General features: G+C 37.1%; 1 protein-coding gene and 1 pseudogene across 5 annotated transcripts in view; one reads left to right on the top strand and one right to left on the bottom strand.

Moving 5' to 3' along the window:
- The window catches only part of ZFAND4 (zinc finger AN1-type containing 4), an 80,471-nt gene that overhangs the window by 14,813 nt on the left and 43,502 nt on the right, over window positions 1-22,156 (top strand). The window contains exon 2 of one of the 5 annotated variants that reach the window (XM_032837551.1): window positions 5,453-5,610. The exons of 3 other annotated variants lie outside the window; for them this stretch is intronic. The gene's annotated coding sequence lies outside the window, so the exon portion shown is untranslated. Of the gene's footprint in view, window positions 1-5,452; window positions 5,615-22,156 lie in introns of all 5 variants that reach the window. One more of the 5 variants, XM_032837545.1, reaches the window with a different exon arrangement.
- LOC116855134 lies at window positions 14,817-15,163 on the bottom strand (annotated as a pseudogene).

Genomic DNA, 22,156 nt, shown 5'->3' with positions numbered 1-22,156 from the left:
CTGCGCTCTTATTTCTTGGGAGATTTTTGATGACTACTTCAGTCTTCTTACTGGTTATGGGTCTGTTCAAGTTTTCTATTTCATCCAGGTTCAGTTGTGGTAGTTTATATGTCTCTAGGAATGCATCCATTTCTTCCAGATTGTCAAATTTGCTGGCATAGAGTTGCTCATAGGTTCTTAGAATTGTTTGTATTTTTTTGGTGTTGGTTGTGATCTCTCCTCTTTCATTTATGATTTTACTTATTTGGGTCCTTTCTCTTCTTTTTGATAAGTCTGTCCAAAGGTTTATCAATCTTATTAATTCTTTCAAAGAACCATCTCCTACTTTTGTTGATTTGTTCTTGGACAGTTGAATCTTAGTATAGATGTTTATAAAACAAATAGTTACTGGGAAATTAAATGAGGTAATATAAAATAGTAAATACAAATTTTGCTGTCATAACAAAATACCATAGACTAGGTAGCTTAAACAACAGGCATTTATTGTCTTAGAGTTCTGGAGCTTGAAAGTCTGAGATCAGGGTACTAGCATGATCAGATTCTACTAAGGGCTTTCTTTCTGACTTACAAAGTGCCTTTTTCTTGCTGTGTCCTCATATCGCAGCAGGAGAGAGCGCACATGCTCTCTGACATCTCTTTTAAGGGCACTGATCCCCCCCATGAGGGCCTTATTCTAATAACCTCATTTAAGCCTAATTATCTCCCAGAGATCATGACTCTAAATACCATCACTCTGGAGTTTGGGCTTCAAGATAAAAATTGAGGGTAAGGACATAGTTCAGTCCATAGCACCTACCATAAGCTGTCAGTAGATCCTAATTCCTTTTCCCCTTCCTGATCCTTATATTCCTCATGTGTTTCTTTTCTCCTGTTCTCCATACTTTCTTATAACTTCCTGCAGACCATGGGCACTGATAATCATTCTGTTCTTCAGGAGACTTTAAGAAGGCATCTTTCATGAAAAAATGAATTTTGATTTTTTTTTGGGGTGGTCTATTTCTTTTCTTTTTCCTTTTCCTTTCTTTTTTTTTTTTTTTTTTTTTTAGAGAGAGAGAGATTGAGTGTGCAGGGTGGTAGAGAGGCAGAGGGAGAGAAAGAATCCTAAGCAGGCTCCACACCCAGCACAGAGGCAGGTGCAGGGCTTGATTTCACAACCCTGAGATCATGACCTGAGCCGAAATCACGAGTCGGGGCTTAACTGACTGCGCCACCCAAGGACCCGTGGTCTGTCTCTTTCTACCCAAGAATGTGCTGGTTAGGAATGACAGCGCTGTAGCAGGAAGGAAGCAGAATCTGCAAGGGAACTTTCAATGGTCCTTGAAGGGACAGGAGCATAGGAGCCAGACTGCCTGATTTAATATTTCTAGCTGAGCCAATTACTTAACCTCTAATTACCTTAGCTGTGCTAATTCAAAATAGGAATAATAATAGTACCAGTCACAAAAAGTTGTTCTTAGGATTCCTAGTTAATAAATGTAAAACATTTAGCAGAGCATCCGTGTTCTTTATCAGGGGAGAATGGTTACTCTGTAGAGAGTGTGCAGTATGTACCCATGGATATGAGAACTATGTCCTTGGGAGGAGATGTAATTTAGCTCTCTTAGTTTTTCAGAGAAGGCGAAATTTTTGGAGCTTATTACCTAGAACATTGGTCTGCAAAGGAGAGTGCATACTAGGAGCATATGAGAAATAATCCAGTGGAATTTGGAAAGAGAAAATGTGCCAAGAAATGTAAGGGATTATTGTCATTTGGTTCATGATTGCCACGGGCAGTGGATTTTTCACACATCCAGTCCTTGGCACTACTACTGCCTGTAAAGATTTCTCTTCTGTGCATGGGATAGGGTTTTATCCCTGGCCTTCTTATGAGTGGGTGGGACCCTGTTATTAGTTCTGGTCAGTGAGCTATGAATAGAAGTCTCTCTCAGCCTGAGTCCTGAATAACTGTAGTGAACAGAAAACCCCCGCTGATATGCTGTGGACGTGTAACGTGAGCAAGAAATCAATTTTTGTTTTAAGCCACTAACATCTCTGGGGTCGTTGGGGGGTGTTCAGCATAACCTACTTTATGGTTCCCCTCTGACCCTTCCCACTGTCATGCTCTTTCTCTCTCATTCTCTCTCTCTCTAATAAATAAAAAATAATTGTTATTTTTTTTAGAGAATTGACCCATTTATCATTCTAATGCCTCTCTTTATCCCTGATCTTTCCTTCCACTGAAGTCTACTTTGTCTGCAATGAAACAGCAACTCCAGCTTTATAATTTATTTTGATTAAATTAAATCTAATTAATTATTTATTTTTAAAGATTTTATTTATTCGACAGAGAGGGAGTACACAAGCAGGGGGAGCTGTAGGGTGAGGGAGAGAAAGAAGCAGGCTCTGCACTGAGCAGGGAGCCTGATATGGGGCTTGATCCCAGGGCCCTGGGATCACGACCTGAGCCAAAGGCAGGCCCTTAACCATCCGAGCCAAAGGCAGGCCCTTAACCATCTGAGCCACCCAGGTGCCCCTATGCTTTTAATCTATATATATCTTTATGTTTAAAGTGCATTTCTTATAGATGTTATATAGTTGAGTCTTCAGTTTTGATCAAGTCTGATGATCTCTTTTTTAATTGGTTTATTTAGGCAACTGATGTTTAAAATTATTTTTTATATTGTTGGCTTAATGACTACTGTATTTGTTACTGTTTTCTATTCATCCTCCTGGTTCTTTGTTCCTTCATTTCCACTCTTTTCTGCCTTTTGTAGTTTTAATCAAAAGCTCTCTTCTTACTCCTTGTTCACGGCAGAGCCTGCTTCTCCCTCTGCCTCTGCCTGCTGCTTCCCCTGTTTGTGTGTGTGTGCACTCTCTCTCTCTTTCTCTCAAATAAATAAATCTTAAAAAACAAAACAAAACACCAAAAAACTCTCTTCTTGCTTACAGGATTTGTATTGAAAAGTTCCCTATAATTATTGTCTAGTTTTTTCCTCTCCTTTGCTTTTCTGCAGTTTGGTATGACATGCCTAGGTATAACTAAAATTTTTATCCTGTTTGGTGTTCTCTGAGCTTCCTATTCTCTGCTTTGGTATATCTTGTTAATTTTGGAAAATTTTGGGTCATTATTACTTAAAATATTTCATCTGTTCTGTTTTCTCTTTCTTCTAGCATTCCAGTTACACCTTTTAAAATTTTTCCACAGTTCTTGGCTATTCTAGGATTTTTTTTCATTTTTTTCTCTTAGTATTTCTATTTGCAAAGTTTCCATCAACATTTCTTTAAGCTCACTGAGTCTGTCCTTGACCTATCCAGTCTACTGATAAGGAGGACCATCAAAGGCTTTTAAAATACATTATTGTTTTTTACTTCCAGTATTTAGTTTTAATTCTTTTGTATACTTTGTCTGTTTTTTCATGTTGTCTACTTTTTCATTAGATTTCTTAACATATTTATCATAGTTATTTTAATCTCCCTATCTGATAGTTACAAAATCTGTCATATCTGAGTCTGGTTCTGATGTTTACTTTATTTCTTCATACTTTGATTTCCTTTGAGCATGCCTTGTAATTTTTTTTGTTTGAGAGCCAGATGTGATGTTATTAGGTAATAGTAACTGAATTAAATAGCTTTTATATTAAATTAGCCAGGAGTTGGGCTTTGGTTAATGTTTGTTGTAGCTGTAAGTGCCAGAGGCTTCAGATTCCTCTAGTTTCCTTGTTTTGTCTCCCTTGCTGTCAATGGGTTTCTATAAGAGCTCCTGCTTCAAAAGAATTTGTCTTGTAACTTACCTGTAAACCGCTGTTACTATGTTAGATCTTTGTTAGTGTGGTGGTGAAGTATTAGGGAAGGGAAACCATCTCTAATCTTATTCAGTCTCATTCTTCTGCTTGACCTGTGTTCCTGGGCCACGACCTTCAATGTGTTTGTTAGTATCTCCCCTCCCCCCACCCTATTATTACTTAGGTGCAATAAGAAGGCTAGATGGGTCTAGAATCAGTGAAATATCCTTACCCCAGATGAGATAAAGTTCTGATAAAGTGAGTATAGACCTTTATTATGGAGGCTGCTCTGCACTTTTTCTTTTCTTTTTTTAATTTTATTTATTTGTCAGAGAGCACAAGCAGGCAGAGCAGCAGGGAGAGGGGAGGGGGAGAAGCAGGGCCCCAGCTGAGCAAGGAGCCTGTCGCAGGGCGATCCCAGAATCCTGGGACCACGACCTGAGCTGAAAGTAGTCAACCAACTGAGCTACCCAGGCACCCCCTGAACTTTTTCTTAATGTTTGTTTCTACTCCCTCTGCCTGGGCTGCAAGATGATCTTTCTTGACTCTTTACAGGGAGAACCAGGTAGGACTCTTAGAGATAAAACTCTTAATCATATGGAAGCCCTCCCTAAACTGTGGCCTCCAGGAATTCCTCAATCTTATGCTATAGTCCATCCTCAGCCTTCACCAGTTCATTGAACTTACCATTTCAGTGTTTCTTCAGGTAAACAGATCTTGGCTGTAACTCTCAGGATTTTCATATCTCTCTAGATTTTGGGGTGATGGTTTGTCCTCTTCCCTATGTCTCTAATGAATTAAAGAAGAGTTATTGGTTTTCAGTTTGTTCAGCTTTTTTGTTTTATTTTGTTTTAAGTTTGGGAGTGGCATCTTTTAAGCTCTTTTAAGATATTACATGTAGTATCTGAAACTGGAAGTCTCAGTATTGTTTTTAAGGTAACTACATCTATCAAGACCCTATTTCTGAATGAGGTCACATGTTGAGGTATTGAGGGTTAGGGTTAAGACTTCAATATATGGGGGTGCCTGGGTGGCTCAGTGGGTTAAAGCCTCTGCTTTCGGCTCAGGTCATGATCCCAGGATCTGGGATCAAGCCCCGAATGGGGCTCTCTGCTCAGCAGGGAGCCTGCTTCCCTCCTCTCTCTCTCTGCCTGCCTCTCTACTTGTGAGCTCTCTCTGTCAAATAAATAAATAAAATCTTAAAAAAAAAAAAAAAGACTTCAATATATGAACTTTTGGGAGACACAAGAAAACCCATAGGTAGTGTATAGTTTTATTGTTATTGGCAAACGTGTAATTATAGCCACAGTCAAGAACCCCACCAAAATCCTCCTGTTCCTGGAAGCAAAGGGGAAAAGAGAGAAAATCTGGTATCTCAGTACAGTGAGAAGTTGGCTCAGAGATAAGTCTGTTCCTCAAACTCTACAACCACCATGTTTTTGTTTTGTTTTGCCACCTACTTTCTGATACTGCAAGTTGCTTTTGGATCATCTTGTATACGTACTGTACTGTCTTAGAATCAGCCACTTCAAGGAGTCCTGGTTCCTTTTATTGGAGTAGTATTAGAAACCAAGATTTGGGCAAGACAATTGACTTTTCAGCCACAATAATAGAAACCAGAAGACAGTGGAATATTATCTTTACAAGTCTGAGAAAAATAACAATCTCTAGAATTGAGTTTGTCTTTCTAGGATGATGACAAAGTAAAGATATTTCCAGAAAAAACAAAACTTGAATTTCCAAACAACACACTCTTGCAAAAGGAACTGCTAAAGGAAATATCTTAGAAGACAAATGATCTCTAAAGGAAGTTGATGCAGGATGGAATGATTATGAAAATGGCACACTTGTGGGTAAATCTAAATAAACATTTCTTAATAAAATAATAATGTATGAAGGTTTGAAAAAATAGAATTAAAGTGCTGGTAACAATGACATGTAAGTGAAGAAAGAGTTGTTTGTAATAGTGCTAAAGCTGTTAGCATTGTTCATGAAGAGGGTAAAGATGTGATTAGCTCTAAATTTTATCAAATATGATCATTTAAATTTCTAGAGTAATCATTAGAGATTAGAAATGGAGTTATCTGATTTCCAAATGGTAAAAGTACCCTACCTTCTTCTATTTGTCTAAATTAATTCATAAAGGAGGCAGGCAGTTAAACCAGAGCAAGTAGAAGGCACAAAATAAGAGGGTAAAATTAAAAAAGAATATATCAGTAACACCAATAATGTAAAGTGGATTAAAAAAAGTCTCTCATTGAATGACCACAATTGATGGATTAGTTAAAAAAAAACTTGTGAAATTATGTTTACAAGAGATTTACTGTAAAATGTAAGAACCTCAGAATGTTGAAAGGACTGAAAAAGATTCAATAGGGAAATATTATCCTGAAGAAAGCTGGTGTTTCTGTATTAATAATTATGTAAAATGCATTTAAAGTGAAACGTGAACAAATCGTGTAGGTATGTTCATAGTAGTATTGTTAATAATTTTAAAATTGTGGAAACACTCAAAAGAGTACACTACAATGAATAAATTGTGATATATGTAAATATTATATATTGGAATCGAATTCCGTGGAATAGAATTATAACAGGGAAAATGATTGGAATAATAGCTTCATGCATGACATGGGTAAATTAAAAACAATGCTGAATTAAAAAAGCAAATCTTGGAGGAAAAAATACACTATGATTCTACTTATATAAAGCTAAAAAAAGGGCAAAAGAAACCATACTACATATTGAAGTAAAGGAATCACAAAAATCAGAGGAATAATTCACACCAAGTTTGCAATGGTGATTACCCCTGGATAGGGGGAAGAGAATGTAGTTGGAGAGGAGCATGGAAGAAGGTTTTTTTCCATATCCTCATCAACACTTGGTTTGGCTGATCTTTTTTTTTTAAAGCATTTTTTTTTTTTTAAGATTTTATTTATTTATTTGAGAGAGAGGCAGTGAGAGAGAGCATGAGCGTGGAGAAGGTCAGAGGGAGAAGCAGACTCCCCAAGGAGCTGGGAGCCCGATGCGGGACTCGATCCCGGGACTCCGGGATCATGACCCGAGCCGAAGGCAGTCGTCCAACCAACTGAGCCACCCAGGCGTCCCGGTTTGGCTGATCTTTTTAATTTTAGTCATTCTAATAGTCATGTGGTGATATTTCATTGTGGTTTCAATTTGTATTCACCTAATGACTAATGATATTGAGCACCTTTATGAGCATGTTTGCCATCCTTATATATATTTGTTTGTTTGTTTGTTTTGTTTTTGTTGAAGTGTCTATTCAACTCTTGTACCTATTTTTTTTAAATCAAGTTGTTTGTTTTTTTACTGTTGAATTTTGAAAATTCTTTATATATTCTGAATATAGGTATTTAATTAGATTTTGCTTTAATTAGATAATTGCTGAGATTTTCCTCCCCAGCTATGGTTTATCTTTTTATTCTCTTAACAGTGTCTTTTTTTTTTTTTTTTAAAGATTTTATTTATTTATTTGACAGACAGAGATCACAAGTAGGCAGAGAAGCAGGCAGAGAGAGAGGAGAAAGCAGGCTCCCGGCTGAGCAGAGAGCCCGATGCGGGGCTCGATCCCAGGACCCTGGGATCATGACCTGAGCTGAAGGCAGAGGCTTTAACCCACTGAGCCACCCAGGCGCCCCAACAGTGTCTTTTGAAGAGCAGACATTTTAATTTTGCTGAAGTGCCGGTTTGTCAAGACAGTTTTTTTCATCGATATAGATGTTGTATCTAAAAAATCTTTGTCTCTTCTGAGGTCACAGAATTTTTTTCTCTAAAAGTTCAATTACATTAATTTTTAAAAATATTTTATTTATTTATTTTAGAGAGAGAGCGGGGGGGGGAGCAGAGAGAGAGGGTGAAGGGAGAGGGGAAAGAATCTCAAGCAGACTCCATGCTGAGCGTGGAGCCCAACATGGAGCTCAGTCTCACCACCCTGAGATCATGACCTGAGCTGAAACCAAGAGTCTGACTTTTAACAGACTGGCCACCCAGGCACCCCTCATTGATTTTTTTTTTTTTTTTAGTATTAAATCAGCATCCCTGGAATTAACCTTTTTGATCATGTTGTATTATCTTTGATAATAATGTATAATAGTAATGTATTGAATTGTTTGCTAAAACTTTGTGTAGAATATTTGTATCTGTGTTCATGAAGGATATTTGTTTTATCTTGTAATGTTTTTGTCTAGTTTTCTGGTTTTGGGATCAGGGAAATACTGTCCTCATGTGATGAAATGGGACTATTCCTTCCCCTTGCAATGTTTTAAAGAAAGTAGAATTGGTATCATATCCACACCTGTGAGGCCATCTCTCTTTTTTAAAAAAAGATTTATTTATTTATTTTAGAGCGGGAGTGAGAGAGAGGAGGAGAGAGTGCACATGAGCAGGGGTAGGGGCAGACTGAGAGGGAGAGAGAGAATCCTCAAGCCGACTCCCTGCTGAGTGTGGAGCCTGACTCAGGGCTCAATCCCAGTACCCTGAGAGCATGACCTGAGGGGAAGTCAAGAGTTAGCTGCTTAACCTCCTGAGCCACCCAGGTGCCCTTTTTTTCTTTTCAAGATTTTTTTTTTCTTAAGTAATCTCTACATGAAATGTGGGGCTTGAACTCAAACCCTGAGAATCACGTGCTCTACCAACTGAGCTAGCCAAGCACCATACTCCCCCCCACCTTTTTTTTAGGCCATCTCTTTAATAAATAAAGGGTTATTCAAGTTCTTTTCATTCTTGAGTGAGCTTGGGTAGCTTGAATCTTTGAAGGATTTCACTCATCTGTTGAATTTTATTGGCATAGGGTTTATAATACTCCCTTATTTCCTTTCAGTAGTTGTAGAATCTGTAGTGATGTCACCATTCTCATTCCTAATACTGGTCATTTGTATATTCTCTTTCTAAAAATCAAGTTTTTAAAAAAGATTTACTTATTTATTTTAGAGAGAGAAAGTGTGGGGAGGGGCAGAAAGAATCCTTAAGCAGACTCCCCACTGAGTGTGGAGCCCGACTTGGGGCTTGATCTGGGCCCCCAAGACCATGACCTGAGCCAAAATCAAGTCAGCCACCTAATTGACTGAGCCACCCAGGTGCCCCTAAAAATCAGTTTTTATCAATTTTAATCAATTTCTTCAAGAGTCAGATATTAGGGGCACCTGGCTGGGTCAGTCAGTGATGCATGTGACTCTTGGTCTTGGGGTGGTGAGTTCAGGCTCCACACTGGGGGCCTACTTAAAAAAAATAGAGCCTATTTAAAAAAATCGGATTTTACTTGCATTGATTTTTTTTGTTTCCTATTTCATCTATTTCTGTTTTGATTTTTATTATGTTTATGCTTACTTTGGGTTTAATTTGCTTTTTCTAATTAAGAGAATGAGGTCATTTATATGAAACATTTTTTATGAAATATTTATATTTATGGGGCTTCTGAGTGTTCAGTTGGTTGAGCGTCCAACTCTTGGTTTCAGCTCAGGTCACGATCTCCCAAGTCTTGGGATCCAGCCCACCACTGGACTCTGCACTTAGTGAAGTCTGCTTGGGATTCTCTCTTTCCCCCACTTTCCACCCCTCCCTCTGCTCACGTGTGTGCACTTTCTCTCTCTCTCAAATAAATAAATAAAATCTTAAAAAAAAAAAAAGAAAGAAATACCGGAATTTAGTGTCTTAACTTTCCTTCCAAGTAGTGCCTTATTGTCCTCCCATACATTTTGTTATATTGTATTTCCATTCAGTTCAAATTATTTTTAAATTTTCCTTTGATTTTTTTTAATCCGTGGGTTATTTAGAAATATGTTGTTTAGTTTCTAAAAATTTGGAGAATATTTAGAAATCTTTGTTACTGACTAATGAATTAATTCCACTACAAAGCATGAATTCTTTTAAATTTGTAGAAACTTGTTTTATGGTCCTTAGTATGGTCTGTCTTGTTTAAGTGTTATTGTGCACTTGAGAAGAAAAATGGATATTCTGTTGATTGGTGGAGTCTTCTGTAAATTTCAATCAGTTCAGTATTGGTGATAGTGTTCTGTTTTACTATGTTCTTATTAATTATCTATCTACTTGTTCTGATAGCCATTTGGGAGAGAGGTATATAAAACTCCAACTATAATTGTGGCTTTGTCTTTTTCTCCTTCCAATTTTTCAGCTTTTGCATTATGTATTTTGAAACTGTTACTAGGTACATACACTTTAGGATTTTATGTCCTTTTGATTTCATTGACTCCATCATTATGAAATAACTTACCTCCTTTATTCTTGGTAATTGTGTATGCCCTGAAATCTACCCCAGATTTGATTTGTGGCCAACATAAAATATCTTTTCTTTTGGTTCTTTTACTTTTTTTTTTAATCTTTCAATTTTTTAAAATTTTATTTATTTTCAGCATAACATTATTTATTATTTTTGCACCACACCCAGTGCTCCATGCAATCCGTGCCCTCTCTAATACCCACGACCTGGCTCCTCCAACCTCCCACCCCCCGCCGCTTAAAACCTCTCAGATTGTTCTTTTACTTTTTTTTTTTTTTAAAGATTTTATTTATTTGTCAGAGAGAGAGGGAGAGAGAGCGAGCACAGGCAGACAGAATGGCAGGCAGAGGCAGAGGGAGAAGCAGGCTTCCTGCAGAGCAAGGAGCCCGATGCGGGACTCGATCCCAGGACCCTGGGATCATGACCTGAGCCTAAGGCAGCTGCTTAACCAACTGAGTCACCCAGGCGTCCCTGTTCTTTTACTTTTAATCTATTTGTGTCTTTATATTCAAGGTGGCTATTCCTTATAGGCAACATGTAATTGAATCTTGTTTTTCTTTTATTATTATTGATTAATCCAATCTACCCCTGCCTTTAAAGTGCAGTTTTTAGATCATTTAAAATGTCTATAGATGTGCTTAGGTTTTACTTTGTCATTTTATTGGCTTCTGTTGTTATATCTGTTCTTTGCTCCTTTTTTCCATCTTTTTTCTGGATTATTTGTTATAATTTCATTTTATTCCCCTTTGTTGGCATATCAGCTATAACACTTTATCTTGATATTTTAGGTGTTGCTTGGTGTTCTGTAGTATACATCTTTAACTTATCATTCTCTATCTTTGAGTGTTATTATGCCATTTTACATGTCTTACACAAACCTTACAATATTATACTTCCACTTCTCTCATCCTGGCCTTGATGCTATTGTTGTCATGCATCTTTTATAAAAGTTTATAAATCCACAATACATTGGTAATTACACTTGAAAAATTATTTTTAAAAATGTTTAAAAAATAAGCAAAAATACTTAGTTACTGTTTATGAAGCTCACTCTTCCTTTACATGGATCCAAATTTTAATGTAGTATTTTTATTTTTCCTTAAGGACTTCTTTAACATTTGTTGTAGTGTAGGTTTGCTGGTAATGAATTTTTCTGCTTTTGTATGTCTGAGATTTTTTTTATTTAAAGATTTTATTTATTTATTTGACACAGAGAGAGAGAGATCACAAGTAGGCAGAGAGGCAGGCAGAGAGAGAGGGGGAAGCAGGCTCCCTGCGAAGCAGAGAGCCCAACACGGGGCCCGATCCTAGGACCCTGAGATCATGACCCAAACCCAAGGCAGAGGCTTAACCCACTGAGCCACCCAGGATGTCTGAGATGTTGTATTTCACTTTTTTACATTTAAAAGTTGAGATAAAACTCATGTAACATAAAATTCACCATTTTGATGTGTATAATGCACTGTGTTTTAACATTCACAATATTGTGCATTAATCAGCACTCCCTGATTTCAGAAAATTTCTATCACTCTCAAAAGTAACCTTGTACTTTCCAGTTTACCTCTATACTCTGCCCACCCTGGCATCTGCTAATCTTCCTGTCTGTATGGATCTGCCCATTCAGGACATTTCTATAAATAGAATTACACCATATGTGGCTTCTTTCACTTAGCATGTTTTCAGGGTGCATCCAAGTTGTACTTTATTCCTTTTTAATGTCTCACTTGTATGTCATCATATGCATATACTATACTTTTTAAACATTTTATCAGTTGGTAGATATTTAATTGATTTCTTAGTTTTGGCTATTATGAATTAATACTGTAATGTACAGTTATGTACAAATCTATATGTGAACATATGTTTTCTGTTCACTTGGGTATAAGCCTAAGAGAGGAGTTACTGGATCGTATGATAGTTTTATATTTAACAACTGGAGGAGCTGCTGAACTTTTTCATAGTGGCTGCACCATTTTACATTGTCACCAGCAGTGGGTGAGGATTTCTGTCTTTCCACATCCTCAACAGTGCCTGTTATTTTCCAAATTTTTATTATAACTATCCTAGTGATATTTCGTTGTGGTTTTGATTTGCATTTCTCTGAGGACTAAAGATGTTAATTAGGCATCTTTTTGTGTTTATTGCCCATCCTCTTGGGGAAGTGTTTAGCCAAATCCTTTGCCTGTCTTTAAGTTGAATTACGTGTCTTTTTATTGTATTGTTACAATAGTTGGTTATATATTTTAGATGCTAAACCTTCATCATCATAAACCTTCATGAAAAGACAAACCACAGAACAGGAGAAAATATTTGTGGATTTTCTTCTTACTTTTCTTGATGGCATCCTTTATTTTTATTTATTTATTTATTTGCAGGCTTTAAAAAAAAATTTAAATTCAGTTATCCAGCATACAGTACATCACTAGTTTTTGATGTGGCATTCAGTGATTCATTAGTTGTATATAACAGCTAGTGGTCATCACATACGGGCCCTCCTTTTAATGCCTTTGATGCTCAAAACTTTTTAATTTCATGAAGTCCAACTTACGTTTTCTTCTTTCGTTGCTTGTGCTTTTGTTGTCATTTAAAAAAATAATTGTTAATTGAAATTTAATTGACGTATCATATTGCATTAGTTTTAGATGTATAACAGTAATTTAAAATTTAATATATGTATATATTACAAGATGAGTACCACAGTAAATTTACTTAATATCCATCACCATACATAGTTACAATATTTTTTCTTCTGATAAGAGCTTTTAAGATATTCTTTCTTTATTTATTTATTTTTGAATATTTTACTTACTTATTTGACAGAGAGATACAGCAAGAGAGGGAACACAAGCAAAGGGAGTGGGATAGTGAGAAGCAGGCTTCCCACTGAGCGGGGAGCCTGATGTGGGGCTCCATTCTAGGACCCTAGGATCATGACCTGAGACAAAGACAGACACTTAACGACTGAGCCACACATGTGCCCCAAGATACTCTCTCTTTAAAAAAAAGATATTCTCTGAACTGCTTTCAAGTATACCATACAGTATTGTTAACTATAGCCATGATACTGTACATTATGTAAGTACACTGGACTTCTCTTAAGTGGAAATTTGTACTTTTGACCACTTTCACCCATTTTGCATACTCCTCAGCCAGTCTCTGGAAAATATCCATCTGTTTTCTGTATCTTTAAGTTTGGTTTTCTAAAAATTCCACAAATAAGTAATACCATACATGATTTGTTTTTCTCTAACTTATTTCACTTAGTATAATGCTCTTGAGGTTAATCAGTCTTGTCACAAATAGTAGGAATTCCTTTTTTTATGGCTAAATAATATGTATTTTATAATACACATCCCATTTTCTTTATGCATTTATCCATCCTTGGACATTTAGGTTGTTTCCATGCCTTGGCTACTAATGCTTCAGTGAACATGGGGGTGCAGGTACATTTTTGAGATAGTGGTTTCATTTTCTTTCTTTTTTTTTTTTTAAGATTTTATTTGTTTATTTGACAGAGAGAGAGATCACAAGTAGAGAGGCAGGCAGAGAGAGAGAGAGGGAGGGAGAAGCAGGCTCCCCACTGAGGAGAGAGCCGGATGCGGGGGCTCGATCCTGGACCCTGAGATCACGACCCGAGCTGAAAGCAGAGGCCCAAGCCACTGAGCCACCCAGTCACCCCCGTGGTTTCATTTTCTTTTGATAAATACTGAGAAGTGAAATAGCTGGATCATAGGGTAGTCCTTTCTAGTTTTATTTTTTGAGGAAACTTCACACTTTTTTCCATAGTGGCTGTACCAATTTACATTCCCACCAACAGTGCACAAGGGTCTCCTTTTCTCCATAGCTTTGCCAACACTTAACTTCTTGTCTTTTTGATAACTAGTCATTCTAATAGATGTGAGGTAATATCTCACTATGGTTTTGATGTCCATTCCTCTGATGATTAGTGATGTCAGGCACCTTTTCATGTACTTGTTGGCTATCTAAATTTCTTCTTTGGAAAAATTTCTATTTAGACCCTCTGCCCATTTATTAAATTGGTTTTTTGCTATTGAGTTTTATGAGTTTTTAACATATATTTGGATCTTAATCCATGATTTGCAGTTGTTTTCTCCCATTCATTGTGTTGCCTTTTCATTTTGGTCTCTTTTGGTGTACAGAAGCTTTTTAGCTTGATGTGGTCTCATTTATTCATTTTTGCTTTTGGTGTCAAATCCAAGAAATCATCACCAAGACAGATGTTAAGGATCTTACCCACTATGTTTTCTAAGAGTTTTATGGTTTCAGGGGCGTCTGGGTGGCTCAGTTGGTTAAGTGTCTGCTTAGGTCATGATGCCAGGGTCCTGGGATCAAATCCTGCATTGGACTCCCTGCTCAGCTGGGAGCCTGCTTCTCTGTCTGTCTGCCCCACCTCGCTGGTGCTTTCTCTCTCTCTCTCTCTCTCTGTCTGAAATAAATAAAGTCTTTAAAGAAAAAGAGCTTTATGGTTTCAGTTCTTAAATTCAAGTCTTTAATTCATTTTGAGTTGATGTTTATTTATGAGAGATGCATACTTTATGTATATAAGATAGTGGTCCAATTTCATTTTTTGGCATATGGCCATTCAGTGTTCCCAGCACCATTTATTGAAAAGACTTTTTTTCCCCTGTTGTATATTCTTGGCTCCTTTCTCACAAATTAATTCACTTTTTGTGTGTGGGTTATTTTGGGGCTCTTTATTCTTTCTCTTTCTCTCTCTCTCTTTTTTTTTTTTTTAAACAAGCTGTGGCCAGTTTTATTAAAGAAAAATCCTGCGTGGTTTACTTTTCACCAATCTTTTCTGGAATGCTTCTAATGCTATCAGAATCACCTGGATCAATAGAGCCAGCCTGCATACTCTGTAGTATTTCCCACATGCTGTGCCCAATTTGATATTATTGCCACTGTAGTGATGGACACTAGTTTTGGCCAACATGGTGTAGTATTGTGTTTCAGATTTCCTCAAGGCTGGGCAGTTGTTTGTGAGGATGACCAGTTTCACTTTGTCATGTCTGATCATTTTCAGAGTTTGCTTGTACCCCAGCACGTACTTTCCACTTTTTGTAACGACCTGGAGCCTAGAGTTGACCGACTCCAGAGACTTTTTTGTCTTCTTTGCTGCCACCATCTTCCTGTCTTCCTGCCTTAGGTGTGGGCCTCAACCAAGAGCAGCTGCCAAAATCTGGGCTCTTTATGCTCTTGTTTTATGTGTCTCTTTTTATGCCAGTACCATACTATTTTGAATACTATAGCTTTGTAATATAATTTGAATTCAGGAAGCTTGATGTGTCCAGCTTTGTTCTTCTTTCTCAAGATTTGCTTTGGCTATTCCTGGTCTATTGTGGTTTCATAAAAATTTTAAGATTGGAGTCCCTAGGTGGCTCAGGTGGTTAAGCTCCTGACTTTGGCTCAAGTCATGATCTTGGGGTCCTGGGATCAAAGCCCTATGTTGGGCTCTGTGCTCAGCAGGGAGTCTGCTTGTCCCTTTTCCTCACCCTCTGTCCCTCACCCTGCTCATGCACTCTCTCTCTCTCTCTCTCTCTCTCAAATAAATAAATAAAATCTGTAAAAAAAATTAGGATTGTTCATTTCCATGTAAAAAAATGCGATTGGAATTTCATAGAGATTGTATTAAGTCTATAGATTACCTTGGATAGTATGAACTTTTTTTTATGCTCAGTTAGCCAGAATATAGTACATAAGTTTTTGTTGTACTGTTCAATGATTCATTAGTTGCATGTAACACCTAGTGAACTTTTTAACAATTCTTCAAATCCATGTGTGCAAAATATCTTTCCATTTATTTGTTTTCCAGTTTCTTTCATCAGTGTCTTATTGTTTTCAGTGTACAGGTCTTTTTTTTTTTCTTTTTTTTAAAGATTTTATTCTTAAGTAATCTCTATACCCAATCTGGGGTTCAAACTCACAACCCTGAGATCAAAAGTCCCATTGAGCCAGCCAGGGGCCCCAGTGTGTAGGTCTTTAACCTTCAAGGTTAAATTTATTTCTAGATATTTCATTCATTTTTAAAAAAATATTTTATTTATTTATTTAATAGAGAGAAAGAGAGAGCGTGCACAAGCAGGGAGAACTGCGGGCAGAGGGAGAGGAAGAAGCAGGCTCCCCCTGGGGCAGGGAGCCCAATGTGGGGCTTAATTCCAGGACTCTGGGATCATGACCTGGACCAAAGGCAAATGCTTAACTGACAGCCACCCACACAACCCTAGGTATTTTATTCTTTTTGATGCAATTATAAATTGGGTTTTTATTTTAACTTTTTTAAAGATTTTATTTATTTATCTGAGAGAGAGCATAAGTTTTTAATTTTAATGGCGTCTAGCTTATCAGTTATTTCTTTCATGGATGATGCTTTTGGTATTGTATCTAAAAGTTATCATTGGGGCATCTGGGTGGCTCAGTCAGTTAAGTGTCTGACTCTTGGTTTTGGCTCAGGTCATGATCACAGGGTCATGGGATTGAACCCTGCATCAGGTTCCAATGCTCAGTGGAGAGTCTTCTTGAGATTTTCTCTCTCTCTGCTCCTCCCCTCAAATCATACTCCTCTCTCTCTGTCTCTCTCTCTAAAATAAATAAAATCTTTTAAAAAAATGTCATTTATTTATTTGAGAGAGATAACACAAGCAGACAGAGAGGCAGACAGAGAGAGAGGAAGGGAAGCAGGCTCCCTGCTGAGCAGAGAGCCCAATGCTGGGCTTGATTCCCGGACCCTGAGATCATGACCGAGCCGAAGGCAGAGGCTTAACCCACTGAGCCACACAGGCGCCCCTAAAATAAATAAAATCTTTTAAAAAAGGGAAAATATTAACTTTGGAAAATAAATTAAAAATAAAAAGTAATCATCCTACCCAAGGTCAACTAGGTTTTTTAGCATGTTAACATCTAAGGGTTTTATAGTTAGCATTTTGCATTTATGTCCCCAATATATTTTGAATTAATTTCTGTGAGGTGTGTAACTAAGATATGTGAATAAATTCATTTTTTTTCATGTGGATGTTTGGTTGTTACAGCACCATTTGTGGGAATGTGCTTTTGCTCCATTATATTGACTTTGCTCCTTTATCAAAGATTAGTTGACTATATTTATGTGGGTTTACTTCTGGGCTCTGTATTCTGTTCTGTTGGTTTATTTGTCTGTTTTTTTAATAATTACCACCCTGTATTGATTACTGAAACTTTATAGCAAGTCTTGAAGTCAGGTAGTGTTAGTCTTCCAACTCTGTTCTTCTGTATTGAGTTGACTATCCTGGGCTTTTTGCATCTCCATATAAACCTTACAATTTTGTTGATACCCACAAAATAATTTGCTGAAATTTTCATTGAGATTGTTTTGAACCCACATTTTGACAATATTGAATCCCACTATCCATCGAAATGGAATCTCTCTCCATTTATTTAGTTCTTCTTTGAAATCTTTTCCTGAGAATTTTATGGTTTTCTGCATATGGATTTTTAAATTAATTTATTTCTCACCATAGCACATATCCTCCCCACTGTCCATCTTCCAACCTATCCCTTCCACATCCCCTCCCCTCCAGCAACCTTCAGTTTGTTTCCTGAGATTAAGAGACTCTTATGTTTTGTCTCCCTCTATGGTTTCATCTTGTTTCATTTGTCCCTCCTTTCCCCTGTGATCCTCTGTCTTGTTTCTCAAATTCCTCATATCAGTGAGATCATATGATAATTGTCTTTCTCTGATGGACTTATTTTGCTTAGCATAATCCCCTCTAGTTCCCTCCACATCATTGCAGAGATACACACACACACACACACACACACGTGTATGTGTGTGTATACATACGTGTGTGTATATACATACACACACGTGTATGTGTGTGTATACATATATGTGTATATATACATATAAAGAAGATGTGGTGTATATATACATATATACACCATACACATATATGTATATATACACCACATCTTTATCCATTCATCTGTTGATGGACATCTAGGCTCTTTCCATAGTTTGGCTATTGTGGACATTGCTGTTATAAACTGCCCCTTCGGATCAGTACATTTGTATCTTTAGGGTAAATACCCAGTAGTGCAATAGCTGGGTCATAGGGTAGCTCTATTTTCAACTTTTTGAGGAACCACCATACTGTTTTCCAGAGTGGCTGCACCAGCTTGCATTCCCACCAACAGTGCAGGAGGGTTCCCATTTCTCCGCATCCTTGCCAATGCCTGTCGTTTCTTGACTGGTTAACTTTAGCCATTCTGACTGGTGTGAGATGGTATCTCACTGTGGTTTTGATTTGTATTTCCTTGATGCCGAGTGATGTGGAGCATTTTTTCATGTGTCTGTTGGCCATCTGGATGTCTTCTTTGCAGAAATGTCTGTTCATGTCTTCTGCCCATTTCTTGATTGGATTATTTGTTCTTTGGGTGTTGAGTTTATAAGTTCTTTATAGATTTTGGACACTAGCCCTTTATTTGATATGTCATTCGCAAATATCTGTCAGTTGTCTTTTGGTTTTGTTGACTGTTTCCTTTGCTATGCAAATGCTTTTGATCTTGAAGTCCCAATAGTTCATTTTTTGCCCTTGCTTCCCTTGCCTTTGGCAATGTTTCTAGGAAGAAGTTGTTGTGGCTGAGGTTGAAGAGGTTGCTGCCTGTGTTCTCCTCAAGGATTTTGATGGATTCCTGTCTCACACTGAGGTCTTTCATCCATTTTGAGTCTGTTTTTGAGTGTGGTGTAAGGAAATGGTCCAGTTTCATTCTTCTGCATGTGGCCTTCCAATTTTCCCAACACCATTTGTTGAAGAGACTGTCTTTTTTCCATTGGACATTCTTTCCTGCTTTGTCAAAGATTAGCTGACCATATAGTTGAGGGTCCATTTCTGGGCTCTCTGTTCTGTTTCATTGATCTATGTGTCTGTTTTTGTGCCAGTACTATACTGTCTTGATGATGACAGCTTTGTAATAGAGCTTGAAGTCTGGAATTGTGATACCAGCAACTTGGTTTTCTTTTTCAACATTCCTCGGGCTATTTGAGGTCTTTTCTGGTTCCATATAAATTTTAGGATTATTTGTTCCATTTCTTTGAAAAAAGTTGATGGCATTTTTGATAGGGATTGCATTAAATGTGTAGATTGCTCTAGGTAGCATAGACATTTTCACAATATTTGTTCTTCCCATCCAGGAGCATAAAATGTTTTTCCATTTCTTTGTGTCTTCTCAGTTTCTTTCATGAGCACTCTATGGTTTTCTGAATACAGATTCTTTACCTCTTTGGTTAGATTTATTCCTAGGTATCTTATGGTTTTGGGTGCAATTGCAAATGGGATTGACTCCTTAATTTCTCTTTCTTCTGTCTTCTTGATGTATAGAAATACAACTGATTTCTGTGCATTGATTTTATATCCTGACACTTTACTGAATTCCTGTATGAGTTCTAGCAGTTTTGGAGTGGAGTCTTTTGGGTTTTCCACATAAAGTATCATATCATCTGCAAAGAGTGGGAGTTTGGCTTCTTCTTTGTGTGCTCAGATGTCTTTTATTTCTTTTTGTTGTCTGATTGCTGAGACTAGGACTTCTAGTACTATGTTGAATAGCAGTGGTGATAGTGGACATCCCTGCTGTGTTCCTGACCTTAGTGGAAAACCTCTTAGTTTTCCCCCATTGAAAATGATATTTGCTGTGGATTTTTCATAGGTGGCTTTGATGGTATTGAGGTATGTACCCTCTATTCCTATACTGTGAAGAGTTTTGATTAAGAAATGATACTGTACTTTGTCAAATGGATTTTAAGCATCTATTGAGAGTATCATATGTTTCTTGTTCTTTCTTTTATTACATTGTTTGATTTGTGGATGTTGAACCAACTTTGTATCCCAGGAATAAATCCCACTTGGTCATGGTGACTAATTCTTTAATGTACTGTTGGATCCTACTGGCTAGTATTTTGGTGAGAATTTTTGCATCCATGTTCATCAGGGATATTGGTCTGTAATTCTTCTTTTTGATGGGGTCTTTGCCTGTCTTTGGGATCAAGGTAATGCTCGTGAAATGAGTTTGGAAGTTTTCCTTCCATTTCTATTTTTTGGAACAGTTTCAGGAGGATAGGTATTAATTATTCTTTAAATGTTTAGTGTAATTCCTCTGGGAAGCCATCTGGCCCTGGCTCTTGTTAGTTGGGAGATTTTTGATGACTGCTTCAATCTCCTTACTGGTTTTAGATCTGTTCAGGTTTTCTATTTCTTCCTCTCCAGTTTTTGTAGTTTATATGTCTCTAGGAATGCATCCATTTCTTGTAGATTGTCAAATATGCTGGCATATAGTTGCTCATAATATGTTCTTATAATTGTTTGTTTTTCTTTGGTGTTGCTTGTGATTTCTCCTCTTTCATTCATAATTTTATTAATTTGGGTCCTTTCTTTTTTCTTTTTGCTAAGTCTGGCCAGGGGTTTATCAATCTTACTAATTCTTTCAAAGAACCAGCTCCTAGTTTTGTTGATCTTTTCTACTGTTCTTTTGGTTTCTATTTCATTGATTTCTGCTCTGATCTTTATTATTTCCCTTCTGCTGGGTTTAGGCTTTATATGCTGTTCTTTCTGCAGGTCCTTTAGGTGTAGGGTTAAGTTGTGTATTTGAGACCTTCCTTGTTCCTTGAGAAAGGTTTTTAAATCTATATACTTTCCTCTCAGGACTGCCTTTGCTGCATCCCAAAGATTTTGAACAGTTGTGTTTTCATTTTCATTTGTTTCCATGAATTTTTTAAATTCTTCTTTAATTTCCTAGTTGAGACATTTATTCTTTTTCTATTTTTTAATTTAAATTTTTATTTTTTCCATTCATTCTTTAGTAGGATGTTCTTTAGCCTCCATGTATTTGAGTTCTTTCCGATCTTCCTCTTGTGGTTGAATTCTAGTTTCAAAGCACTGTGGTCTGAAAATATGCAGGGAAGGATCCCAGTCTTTTGATACTTGTTGAGACCTGACTTGTGACCCAGGATGTGATCTATTCTGGAGACTGTTCCATGTGCACTAGAGAAGAATGTGCATTCTGTTGCTTTGGGTTGGAATGTTCTGAATATATCTGTGATGTCCCCTCTGGTCTAGTGTGTCATTTAAAGCCTTTATGTACTTGTTGATCTTTTGCTTAGATGATCTGTCCATTTCAGTGAGGGGAGTGTTGAAGTCATCTAGTATTATTGTATTATTGTCGATGTGTTTCTTTGATTTTGTTAGTAATTGGTTTATATAGTTGGCTGCTCCCATGTTAGGGGCATAGATTTTTAAAATTGTTAGATCTTCTTGTTGGACAGAACTTTTCAGTATGATACAGTGTCCTTCCTCCTCTCTTATTATAGGTTTTGGTTTAAAATCAATTTGTCTGATATAAGGATTGCCACCCTGGCTTCCTTTTGATGTCCATTAGTATGGTAAATGGTTTTCCACCCACTCACTTTAAATCTGGAGGTGTCTTTGGGTCTAAAATGAGTTTCTTGCAGACAGCATATTGATGGGTCTTGTTTTTTTATCCATTCTGATATCCTGTGTGTTTCGATTGGAGCATTTAGTCCATTTACATTCACGGTAACTATTGAAAGATATGAATTTAGTTCCATTTTATTACCTGTAAAGTGACTGTTACTGTATGTTGTCTCTGTTCCTTTCTGTTCTGTTACTTTTAGGCTCTCTCTTTGCTTAGAGGACCCCTTTCAATATTTCCTCAAGGGCCGGTTTGGTGTTTGCCAATTCTTTTAGTTTTTGTTTGTCCTGGAAACGTTTTATCTCTCTATTTTCAGTGATAGCCTAGCTGGGTATAGTATTCTCGGCTGCATTTTTTTCTCGTTTAGTGCTCTGAATATATCTTGCCAGTCTTTTCTGCCCTGACAGTCTTTGTGGATAAGTCTGCTGCCAATCTAATATTTCTACCATTGTATGTTACAGCTTCTTGTCCCAAGCTGCTTTCATGATTTTTTCTCTGTGTCACTAAGACTAATAACTTTTACTATTAGATGATGGAGTGTTGACCTATTTTTATTGTTTTTGAGGGGAGTTTTTCTGTGCCTCCTGGATTTTGAAGCTTTTTTCCTTCCCCAAATTAGGGAAGTTCTCTGGTATAATTTGCTTCAGTATACCTTCTGCCC

The sequence above is a fragment of the Lontra canadensis genome, unplaced genomic scaffold (assembly GCF_010015895.1).
Source record: "Lontra canadensis isolate GAN:19392208 unplaced genomic scaffold, GSC_riverotter_1.0 scaffold3, whole genome shotgun sequence".
Lineage (NCBI taxonomy): Eukaryota > Metazoa > Chordata > Mammalia > Carnivora > Mustelidae > Lontra > Lontra canadensis.
This window is presented reverse-complemented; position numbering and strand designations above follow the sequence as displayed.